This window comes from Metopolophium dirhodum, chromosome 8 (assembly GCF_019925205.1).
Source record: "Metopolophium dirhodum isolate CAU chromosome 8, ASM1992520v1, whole genome shotgun sequence".
Classification (NCBI taxonomy): Eukaryota; Metazoa; Arthropoda; class Insecta; order Hemiptera; family Aphididae; genus Metopolophium; species Metopolophium dirhodum.
Window position 1 is genome coordinate 27,858,164 of NC_083567.1, and position 13,845 is coordinate 27,872,008.

The following is a 13,845-nucleotide window of genomic DNA, read 5'->3' on the forward strand; positions in this document are numbered from 1 at the left end:
CTTCCCTGTAAACGATATTTGATGTTGTTTTATTTTGTGGTAGCAAAATAAATTGATTTTCAGGAGCTCCGACCCGAGATAGGCAAACATACAGTTGGCCATGAGTAATACATTCTTTTGTAGGTCGTCCCTATACTAATTCATAGGTTTTACCTCGGGCCTTGTTTATAGTTAATGCGAATTTAAATTGGATTGGCAGATCAGCTGGGATCATTGGTATCCTCGGTATATGAGCTAGTTATCCAGCAGCTGAGCTGGTGATAATGATCGCTACAATTAAATTGTCCTTTAATCAGCCTCATCCCATCGCATATGGTCGGAGAGCTTAAATTTCTCATAAGCATGATTGGAACTCCGATTTTTAGCGTCAATTCATGAAGTGGCAGTCCAGAAGGGTTTAGTGAATTTAAAAATTCCTGTGGAAAATGGACCACGTCTTCGATATTAGTTACAGTGTCGATCGATTTGTAATTTTTTATTTGGCCGGAGACTTTTTGAATAATCAGATTGTTTATTTCGTTTACAGTATCATTCCGAGGTGACAATATTGCCCTAGAACATAACCAATGAAAGTTCTTTTCCTTTTCTTTTCCTTTTCTTCTCCCATTACGAACATTAAAAGATACTATAGTGGATCGTACGATCGGTGTAACTCAGAGACGCTTTTAAGTTAGCCGTCTCTCCCGTGCAGCACTATATCTCTTGGGCCCTTTTTTTTTTTGTCAATCAAGAGAACAGCTACCTCATTTACAGCTGGAGCATTATATCTACCCGGATGTTCTGTCTGCGGTGGGTGGTCGGAGTGATTAATTAATTTGAAATTATCCGAAGAGTTATGTTCTAAGTTTTGTTTAAAACTTCGTATGTATACATTGTGGCTATTTAGTGCAGTCTGTAGTTCGTTAATTAAATCAATTTTTTGTTCGACCGCAACGATAGCTGATCTGCGTCTGGAATGAAATATATCTGCGAGTATTGTGGATTTTGTCCTGATGGTGGTAAAAGTCTACCTATAAGATGATAATATACTTGTCCCTCTATTTTAAAAGTTGGCATAAAATTGTGTTCTCTAATTCCTTTTGCGCCAAACAAAGTCATTTGAAAAAGGCTATTGTACCTACGTAAAAAATGTCCAGATAATAGTGAATGATTATTTGTCAAAAGATTTTTTTATTGGCTGTGAAGGCTTATGTATTTTTGGGAAACTAACTTTTCAAGAAGCACAGCACATACCGTAATAGGTTAATTGGACCATTTTTTGGTAGAACACTTGGAGCAGATCTTATTCATGATACCGATTTGGACAGAAGAATGTTTAGCATAATAATTATGTGAATCCTATCTGAAAGCCGCTGTTACTGTGAGCTAAAACTCGATTACGATCTCTAGTCGTTGACACCTTATTTCTCTCTGATCTCGAAGGTGTTAGGAACGGTCAGAGCTCTATTCCCTAGAACGAGCTTGTATACTTCTAATATTTTGCTCTTCAAGCCGCTGCGTACGCTCGATACTTGACTGTCTGGCACGCGATTGCGAAGCGTATTCTCTTTGTTTTGGAAAACGGTTTTCAGTTTCTGACGAAGATTCTCCTTTACGACGTATTTTTGCTGCCCTCGCGTAGGAACTATTTCTATAAAGTTAAAATCTTGATATTTCGGGTATTTTAAAACAACACGACCAATGTTGGTCGCGTCTCCTTCAGTAGCGATGGCGTCACGCAAGTGGACGTACTCGATTGAAACGAATGAAATTGAGACGCTCTATTTCGACCTTGAATGTTTGACAACCTAACATGTCGACGCAGTACCGTTGAAATATTGAATATCATATTATATTAAATATTTAATATACAAATTAAAAAATAAATAAATAAATAAATAGGTATTATTCTCAATTCCTATAACCCATAGCAACTATAAATAAACAAAAATTTCTATCGTAAATCTCAAAATTCCAGTTTGAGCACCCCCCGGGGGTGATCGATTCCCTTTTTAAATTAGCCTATGACACTCAAAAAGAATGTGGCTTTCTATTGGTGAAAGAACTTTCGAAATCGGTTCAGTATTTCCAGATATTACTTTCAAAAACGGTAACTAACAACTCCTCTTTATATAATAAGTATAGATTGTATACGTTGGAATTTACATACTTTTAGAGGTCAGTGTATTATATTAATAAATTATGTAAAACTGACAAGGACACTCGTATTTTTATTCTGCGGGCAACCCTTTGTGGCGGCCTTTATGTACCTAACGGTTATTTCATGTTTCGCAAAACGATTTCTTTAAGCCATTAGCAACTATTCTATACATTTCGCTCTACTATTACTATTGTTACGTACGAATCGAAATTCTCCCGGTGACACATACCTATTATAAGCATTAAAATGCGGTTTCGAACTTTCTAGTAAATTAAACAAATAGAAAATGAAGGTAGATCTAAGTAATTTCAAATGCTTTGGGATTAAAATATTAAAATCCAGTTAAACATAATAGTATATAGGGAAAACGAGGAGAAAAACAATCACATCAACTGCTAATTTTAATTTTAAAAAATAAAGTAAAATCTAACACATTAAATTACTTATTAGGTAGTTAATTTTTTTTTATTTACCTGCTCACTTTTGTACATGATACATAATAATATAGAAGCGCGTGTTTAAAATTATTTTTATACGATATACATTCCTAAGTATCTGATACAGCAATAAATCCATTTTGCTAGGTACTTCCTTATTCTCTTTTCTATGTTATGTAGGAAATGGGTTTTAGATTTTGGTATTGTTTAATAATAGATATAGTAGGTACAATATTAATTTTTTTTTTTTTAATTCACATTTACTTAAGTTACTAAAAAAAAATCGAAAATCTATTTCCTACTTAACCTAGAAAAAAGAACAAGAAATTCAAATATTTTTTCAAAATTAAAATTCGACTTCTGGAAGTATATTTTATTTTCTTCAGCTTATTGGTCTAAATTCACGATTAAACGACCAGCTTTTAACAGATTTAAATAATATATTATCTTAGTTATCGTATTATTGTTTACAAGTTGTTTCTATAAAGAAACTTACTTCTCATTTAAAGACGTTTTAAAAGTCTTGTTATTTAAAGTGTCTATAACTCGCGTGTGTCGTGGAAGCATCAAATTACAATACATTTAAAGGAAAATAATGTTTTGTTATCAAAAATTACACACTATTTAATATGATCAAACGATTACAATTTTTGTATAATTACATATATGAAAAACGATACTTAATACACCGACAGACCATATGCTGATAAATGATAATAATATGTTTTAAGGAATCGCGGCTGCGGACTACACGACATGTTGCGCATATTATATTATATCGTCGTGTTGGTTTGGTAAACACTGCATCGATATTATGATGTATAATATACGCCAAACGGTATAATATATTATAAAATATATATATAAAGATTGCGTACAAATGCGAAAAAATAATATATTGTTTTATTCAATATTTACTTCGAGTGTCGGTCATCCACAGAGCACGTCTGCGTGGTGCTCTTATATATATTTTAATATTGTTTTTAATATAGATATAATATAACATAATAATAATAATATAAAAGGTGCACATAACGAGCCCGCGGTGGCCGGGCCGAGAGTCATACTTAGGTATACTACAATAGCTGATAGACAGATATCTATAGGGGGAGGGGGGGGGGGAGAAAAAGCGTTGCAAAAGACTGGGTCATACTTCGCAGTGCACTCGCACACGCACGCGCCCGCGACATGAATGAATCGCGTATTTATCAACGTCACCGACAGCGGTGCCCGTCAAACGCGCGCGGACCCTCCGGGTGGGACGACTACGGCTGCGGCGGCGGTGGTCTTATCTGTTTGCAGCAGCACCACCACCCACCACCAGAAGCGACGGAGGGTCGAACGATTTTCATGTGCACATATAGTATTCCCTGGACGCCGATCCGAGCTTTGTATTTTATGATTCACGCGTTGCATATATACGCGCGTACGCACGCAAAACAGTATATATATATATATATATATGTATGCGAACACACGAAAAACAGTAGATAATATATATATTTGCGAACACACACACACACGTTATAAATGGAACATTATGCGTTCGTGTGATACCGCGCGCAGGATAAACAGCATCGTGGCAACGCGACTCTACACGCAGTGCACGCGAGTGTCCCGATGCGCAGGAGTCATAATAAGCGGCCGAAAACGGCGCGACGACAAAGTGCATGATATTATTTATTATTATATAATATTATGTTATATTATATGTATTATTATGATAAAAATATTCAACCATAATATCCATATATTTTAATATAACTATATATATGTATATTATGTACCATAATATACCGTTACCTATTCTATAGTCTTAAATAATTTAGTAATTATCTTATTCAATAAATAATAATTGTATTCAATACTATAACGCGTGACAATGGCATATATGATGGGGTCCACAGAGGCTTAAAACTCCCCCCACCCTTAATGCCTTTGTCGTTTAAATAAGTTAATGTACTTAATATACTTTAATTAACCTGTAACCGTGGTACCTTCAATATTTTATATACGTCTATACCGCAGTGGCATATTGACGTATATTAATGTTTAATTGACGAGATAAATGCATGATATTAAATCCCGGAAACCTAATTTTTATAATTAAATAAATTAAACTGAATTTGAACTAAAATTGAAATTTCAGCTAGAATTTCTTCTAACATCACTAGACGGACCCTAAGCCCAACTATATGTGTATACATTGGCGTAGGCATGGGGGGACGGGGGGTTACCAAACATACAAGTATAGGAACAACACATTAAATCCGCATACAGCAGAACCAACTTTGTGTTGTTAGCTTTAATATTAAGGTTAATTTACCTATATTATCAAACTTAAAGCCTAAAGGTTAGAATACTATCTAGGGCACTTATTGACATTGATATATTGAATTTGCAAACAAACATGAAACAACCATACAAGTTTACAAATTACAACCGTATAGAACACTTGCACACCTTCTTTAAGCAACTGATAATTTTGTATTGAAGGTGTTGAATTCTTAAATTAAACATTCAATACAAACAATAAAACTGTGAATACAAATGAAACGTCTACAGTAAAATAATGATAATGACTAAAAAGAGCAAAAAACTAAAAGTAAATGCACACGTATTTAAATTTGAAAGGCGTTTATTGATAGTTTAATTTTAAAGTGAGCTATAACTGAAGAAAATTTTATAATTTTAAAATGCTCATTGATCTCTTTAAAACTTAAATATAATAAGACTCAATGAGTTGCCCTATAGTTGCTCTATATTTCCCTATATATAGCTAACAATATTCTCATCTTTACATTTGATAAAAGGTCAATTCTTGCACAAAATTGGTTTTGCCTAAAACAAATTATTAACATGCTGTACGATTTAAGACCGAATCAGTACACATGTGGGAGTGGGATCGTCGTACTTTTGTGTATAATAATTATGGGTGATTATTAGGGCTGAGGACTTTGTGTCTAATAATTTAATATTTTTCAGGTGCCATCGTAACAATATATTAGAAGTCTTGTTTTAAATGTTCAAGCTTTTTGATACTACGAATAAAATTGTATTGGCATCTATAGAAAAAAACATAAAAAATTAGAAACTAAACATGTTTGTAAACAGCTCAAAACAATTCAAAATATTTTGAAAATTGTATGGTGTATAGCAAACGCTAATATAAATACATTCAGTAAAAATGTTATTTGTTTTAGAGTTACAACTAAAAACCAATATTGCGTGAAAATTCCCGTTTTTCTTTAATTTTTTTTTTCTGCTTTACCCGGCGCTTTTGAAAATCACTGGAAATTTTAAATGTTGCCCTCCCCAATTCACCAACTAGATTCACTTTCCCGTCGAAAAATATACTGAAGTTGAAAATCTAAGCATTATTTCGACTACTTATTTCGATAGATACAATTAAAAAAAATAATAATAAAAAACATACACCATTTTAAAATCAATACATTCATCGCACCGCCCAGAATTTAAAAAATATTATATGGTTTAAATTTGAAAAATTGTATAGTATAATATTATGATATTGTTATAACAATGAAAAACTGAACGTAATCTCTATTACCTAATAAATAATTATACATAAATATTATAGCGAGTGTCTGGCTGAACTCGGCGTTCGTATGTTTTATTACGAAGAACTCGTCGGTGCGAGGTGGCGTAATAATATGATCATCGCGGGGGCGATCGTTGTAGTGCAGCAGCTGCCGGCGTTAACAAGAATACGGCGGCGGCGTAAAATCTAAAAAGGCGGAAAATGAGAAAATGTACCGAACGGGAGGGGTGTATGTGGCGTCAGTGAGGGGCGAGGGTGGGAAAAAAAATGCCCCGTTTTGGGATGCTGAGAGATTATTTCGTCTAGGGAACTGCGACGACGGTGGCGTGGCGGAGGCAACGTCATTTTTTACGGGCTTGACCCTGACCCGTCACACGCGGGCTACCGGGGCTTAAACTGTATCCATTACGCGTCACGTCGCCGACAGCCTACAAATTTTCTCACGGAAAAAAGTGACCCCGCCGCAATTTCTTCGTCGTCGTATAAAAAAAAATATATATATAACATTTTTCTCTTCTCGATTTTTTTTCCACTTCGCATTCTCAACGATCGCTTGGTTTGTGCAGCCTCCAAAACCGTAGAATATAAAAGTACTGCACGTTTGTCGCGGCTTTTACATTTTATCATTATTTACTGTTTTTTATAGGTCGCGTCTCTTTCTCGTCCATATCATTATTATTTTATGCGCACGCGGGTATTTGACGAGATCAGAGAAAAAAAGTTTTCGATAACGCCGCGGCCGTAGGAGGTCGTAAATAACCGTAGTTATATTATATTATATACGCGCAATACGTCATAAAGATAACGCGCTTTCCGTTGCGAAAAGGGACGTCGGCCGCCGTTCGATATAGAGGAGTAAAAACGACAACGGGGACATTTCGTAATAATATTATTATTATTATTACATATTATATTTTACACGAACCGTAACCTCCGAAACGTGTCCTATTATAATAGTATATATCGCGTGTCCTCCATAGCTCGGCCCTTTTCTGCAGTCCTTTGCCTTATAAATCACCAAGTGAATAACGATAACATTTATCCTATATCCGTATAATATCTGCAGTACAGTGTACACGTATATGGTGCGTATTATATGCGTGTGTATATATTCACCCGCAGTTCGTATTTCATCGACGTTATAATAATCGCACGTGTGGCATAATAATATTATGTTATATTATTGTAATAGAGTATTGCAACTGCATAGCTATCTAGCCATATAATAAACCAATGGCACATGGCAGGGTGGCCGCGATATGTGCGAGGGGAGACCTCGTGGTAATGCAGAGTATAGGTATGTATGTCGCACACTCAACACGAGACCACCCGCCACAACCTAAAATTTATCGACTTTAAAATGAGGCGTTTAACATCAGATTCGTATATCGCCACGATTTCATTATTTTAGAAGAAAGCCATTAATGGTTTTCAATATTTTTAAATAATTTTTATTTAAAAATGCTCTCCCTTTCTTTGCTTTGCTCATCAACCCCTGGGGGGTCAAGACCCCCGAAAGACCACGCCGACACCCCTGGAGGCTTCACCCCCGTGACCCCGTCACATCTTGAAATATATTATCTGTTATTTAAAAATTATATTTTTAATAATAATTAATATATATTTATTTATTAGTATAATTATTAATTTTTAATTTTTTTTTAATTTTAGTTAGTATTTTAACAAATTGTTGCTAGAAAAATATTATTGTGGTTATTTTAAACCATAGTTATTCTCTAAGTAATAAAAAAATGTCCTAATCCACATCATCAAGTCGGACTACCTACTCTGGTTCTGAAATTAATTATTAATTTTACGATGTTAAAAAAATTTAATTATGCTTTTTGCAATCTAGCAGGATATTTTTATTTTTAGGGTTGGGCCAGTGTGGTTTTGAAAAATAACATTATTCTGTAGCGTATACCGGAGAGGGAGGGATCGTAAAAATATATTAATCTCGAAATACCGGTGTATATCTCAATATATTTTCCTAGTATAATAACACAATCTAATCCAAATATGCGGTTATAATACAATTTTAGATTTTACTATGCGGTCGGTAAACGGTGTACTGCAGGAAAAACAGGATCATAATATTAAAGACAATCTTCACAATATTTATGTCGCAGTTCGGCAGCGTATCGTTCAGAATCTCAACGATTTCTATCCGCTGCGCCATACTTGCAACGAACATCATTCAAAGGCAACGCAAACGGATAGCCTTTGAAATTATTTTTTCCCCGTCGTGACAGACAGACAGATAGACAGACGACGACGACGACGACAACAAGATCAATAGTCTTCGACGATGTGGAAATAAATAAACACGCGAATCGAGTGTTCCTTATTTGCGACATCTGTTTGCGAGCGAGTTCTTATAGTAAATAAATATAAATATATAAATAAAAATCGACTTTCAAAAAATAAACAAATCGACACTACATCGTAAATAAAACCCCTATACATCGGAACACTACCCAGCTCCCCTCCCACACGCACACCAATGACCGACCACTAGCGCGATCGCCCATTGCACGCTACGCCTTTGAATAATTTATAACCGACGTCGCCGAGAAATAACGCGTTCGAAGCAGAAAAACAACGAAAAAAACCCTTTTTAATAAACTGCGGGCTAGGTGAAAACGGAATAAAAGGAAAAGGAAAATTTAAGGACGGCGGTTTGACAAGAGAAGCCACCGATGACTGAATAGTGTGCAACGGCTGCGGCGAGAGAAGAAACCGTACAAGTTGATAAATGCGCGTTTGTCGAGGCCCCGCTGTAGGTACATTGTAATATTATTATATATTATTTAGGTAGGTATGCCCGCGAAGCGTATGGCAGGAAAGCTATTTAGTTGTACGCACCTACCTTTATTATGTTGCTGCAGTCAGCTTCTCTCCGCTGTGTTTGTTCGTTTAAAAAAATAACACAATAAATAATTTCTCGCCCAGCTATATAGGTAGTGGGTACCTACCGCAGCAGTTTATTATTACATTATTATTATCGTTGAGTGAATATTTGGCGGCCTCTACAAAAGTACCGCGTATTAAAAAATATTATTTTATATACTACATCATGTTTACCTTCAACGGGTTTCCATCGTGTTTTTCGGAGATTTCTTCCGTTATTCCGACTGACCTTTTTTTCATTCTAAAAGGTATATACGTCATCCTCCACAACAAAGGCCGGTATATAGTACATTAGTATATATAGTTAATTAACCCTTCGATTTCGCCAATTCGATGTTGTAAGCTTAAGTAACAATATCCAGGTCGAGCTACTGTTTTTCACACAGCGAAAACATTGCCAACTAGTCAAAAAACAAGAAAAGTACCCATTTAAAAATAAAAACTTTTCAAACAAAGGGTCCTTGCAAGAACCAGAGCATACCAGACAACTCCATTTTTATCAAAAGCAGTTTTTCATGAAATATTATTCATGGAAGAAATATCTATATTTTGGTATCAAAATCAGAAAAATAAATTTATTATTCCCAAAGAAATTACAAAATTAATTATTTCCCGCCAATAGTGGTAAATGAGTGAGATAACGACATTTGTTTTGCTCGTCCTGAACAATTAATAAAAATGGAGCTGTCTGGCTCTTGCGCGGACCCTTCAATTACAAAACGAAATTATTTCATCAATCGTTTTCAAATAGATAGCTGTTGATATAGACACTATTGATAATATAATAAATGGTAAATTATTATATTTAAATATTTTACATTTTTCTAAATTCTAATTAACTTCAAAGAAAACTGAAAGATTTAACAGAAAATCCTTCAAAAATAATAAAATGGAGAATACCTATATTTCTTTCAAATATTTACATTATACAGTATGAGAAATAATATTTTCTCGTTTAGAAAATTGTATTCAACGTTTAATAAAAACTACAAATGTACTAGTATTAGGTATTATTATAATTAGGTATATTATATTATGCGATGCGACCAGGATGACCACAGGTAAAAATTGGTAGTTGCTGGATTCGATGATATAGGTATACCTTACAACCACCTGCAATACTTGCTGAATCGATACTGGCGAAATCAATTGGCCACCGTTTTTTTTTTCACCAACCATTTGACATTACATATTATTATTATACTGTGGCCCGGAATGAAATATAATTAAAAATGCCATCGAGTACTGCTGCAGGTTCCTGGCGAGGACACTCGACAACGACAACTTTTTGAAAATCACGATCGCTGCTTGATGGTGTCGGACGCAGATATTCCTCGGCGCTCGTCCTCTTGTGTGTCGATGACATTCTTTGATAACGGCAACGCACTGCAAACGTCACCTGCACTTTTATCCATCACACATTCCTATACGTCGGACTTTGGACACGAACCATTTAATAAGTATAAAAACAAAAACTGTTAACGCTATATTATACTCTTATTATACTTATATTAATTACCTATAATAATAGTGTGTTAAAAAATAAACTGATATTATATTATTATTATTATATGTATAGATTTAAGACCCAGTGATATAAAATGTATTTCTTTAGTGCGAGGTCACAAAAGTTCCGTCTAATTGTCGTCAAAATCTTTAAATTTCAACTCGTATCATATTATTAGATTTGCAAAACTATAGGTTTTTGGTTCAAGTAAGTCGCAAAGGGTGTGTGAATTTATGGTAAAAAGTGATTGATAAAAAAGTGAATTTTAAAAACGATTTACTCTGAGATTTTCAAACTATTAAAAAAATTACTGAAAACTGAAAAGTTGTGATTTTCGTCCCTAAACTTTTCGATTTCACACCAAAGACTTATTTGATAACCGGGTTTTCGAATAATCTTATCACATAAAGGTACATATTATAATAATATAAAGATGTGCCTATTAAAAAATGTGCCTATAAAACAACCAATATTATTAAAATCTCAAAATGATGCCTTAAAGTATTCATTTTTTAATCTGAAAGTTAGTAATCTATTTATCCAAGGGTATTGCCATATTGGTAAATGTTTTTACGCAATAATTCTGAAATAATGTCTCTGCGGCTCTGCACCCCTTGCAGCACTGACGATTTCGATGGACACACTTGATTTTAGTATATAGTTTACAATCTGCACTTGTAGGCTGTAGCCAACTGCGTATATTATACAAACATAATATTATGGTTTACGTTGTTGGATGTGGAGGAAATCCGACGTTTTATTCGCACAACAATATTGAACAACATGTATGGGGTAGTCGCTATAGTGGGTAAATAATAATATATCCTATTTATGTTTTTCTATAAATGTATATACATATATCCGTTTTACTTTTTACACTTAATAATTTGTATTAAATAGTTTATTTTCGAGAAAAAAGTTTATATATAGTGCCTACAATAATATTATTTTTTTTTATTATTATTAGGGTTAATGTTTCAACTACTAGGTTATTAGCCTGTGGTACTGTAGAGGAGGGTACTGTAGATTTGTTTACACGCAGAGTTTTTAATTTGGGCACCCGTAGGTATCTGCCATGCCCGGGTGGGGGATGGCGGCACTTGATGCCGCCCGTGACCGAGGTTTCGAACTCGGGTCGGCTGCGTCGCAGCCGACACCTTAGTCCGCTCGGCCACTCCGTGCCCCAATAATATTATTATAAGTTCTTTAAAATAAGTAAAAGTTAAGTTAATTATAAGATCTCTTCAAAGTTGATTCAAAAAAGGGAATTTAAAATTGTTGATGATCTATTATGTATGAGTTTTTGATATTTTTTGGAATGTTAGTCATTTTTTTCTACCAATATCGGCCATACTATGTTTTTATAAAAATAAAATTTTAATTTTTTTTACATATTTTATAGTTTTTCACTCTTTTAAATCGCTCAACATATTAAAAAAATGTAATATTATTTTTAATTTAATTTAATTTATATTATTACACATAACACATATATTTTACCTACTTATTTTTGTATTTTTTTAATGCCTATTTGTGAATAAGAACAATATTCTTAAATTAACAAAATGTTCTGTTTTCCATATTTTTGAAAACTCGCCACTCGGACTTAAGGTAATATGTGACTCGTCATCATAATGTACCTATAGGTCAGTTGTTTTTATGCATATATCACCGCCCGTTCCTTAAAAAGCAATTTACGTAGGTAAATTTATATATTTTACATCATGTCACCCATAACGCAGTTCCTTTAATAATCGCGATTCTAAAAAAAATCATTTTCAGCATTTTCTTTGCCGACATCATATTGCAATAATATATTATGCTGCACACGTGCCACATGTCCATGCTACACCGGTAGACTATTTCAGTCACCCTCAGTGGGTGTTTAAATTTAGCTCAAATAACGTTGAAAGTTCCTGTGCGCAGCTATATTGTCTAAACCGTGGCGATTTGTACACACTTTAGGTCAAGACAACACACGTGATGCTCGTGTACTCGAATGAGTGCGCTCGCGTGCATTATAATATACATAATATTATTATATCTATAGTCTTGTATAGGTATAGAGACGTGGCAGTATGCGAGGCGCTTTATTTAGATGCAAATTTAAATTTAAATCCCGTCAAAAGGGATTAGGGTATATAGCTCTGAGCAGTTTCGGATCAAAGGTCCGGCGGCACGTGAGAACTCTCACCCTTGGATTACATAACTTTTTGGTAATTTTTTTTCTGCAACCTTGTCCCTATAATCCTACACACGTATATATATAAAGGTTAAAGATACACCACTGGCCTCCCATTTTGTTCTCTTCCGCCACCTGTCGTCGTAGTTATTTTTACGACTTGCAGGCTTATGGTGAACCGCGATGGTCCATAGACCCATTATTAACACCTTTTGACGCACCGCCTTGACTTTATACTCGACACATTAATATCTGAACATTGTGCGTGAGTGTGTCTGTGCAAGTAACCTGCACACTCGATTCTTAATGAAAACTTAAATAAATAACACTTGTATATTGATATTAAACATTTCAGGACGGTTACGCATTTGTACCTATACGTTTTTATGTATAACAATTGAAACATGTCGAGTGCATACATAACAATATAAATAAATTGAAAAACAAACTATTTTCAAACAATCGAATAAAAGCACACCACAGGTATACGATACATTGCGCTGTATTAGTATAGTTTTAATTATTTTCTATATGTTTTGAATATTAGTTTATTAATATTAATTTTGAATGAGTTTTTTTGCAATTTCAGCAGTGTCTGTTATACAAAAGTACGGTTATGTTTGCGACATCAAAAAGGGTGTGTCGGAGCTCAATAAAACGCGAACCCCTATACGTCAACTTGTTTAGTCACTATAATAATATATAGGTAGTATATATACAATAGTACTGCAGTATGAATATAAATGTGGCATTAACTTTTCCCAAGTATGTTTGTAACACAAATACAAATGTTTGAAGACCCAAATATACTATTTTTCAATTTAATTTATGGTCAATTTAGATTTAAAAATCAAACTTTGTTTGTAATTTACAATATACCTACAACATTTTTTCAAAAATCAAGTTTGCTATATCCTAGCATTTATAACAATCACCAATCAAAAAATAAAATTCACTCGAATATAACAAACAATTTTAAAAAAGAAGAAATAGGTACAGAATAAAGTGTTTAAAATTAAAGTGAGTTTAAATCACATGTTATAATGAACTTAAGTAAAAAAAAATTGCTTAGGGCTATTCTTAGCGATTCCTTACAAAAGAGTTAGG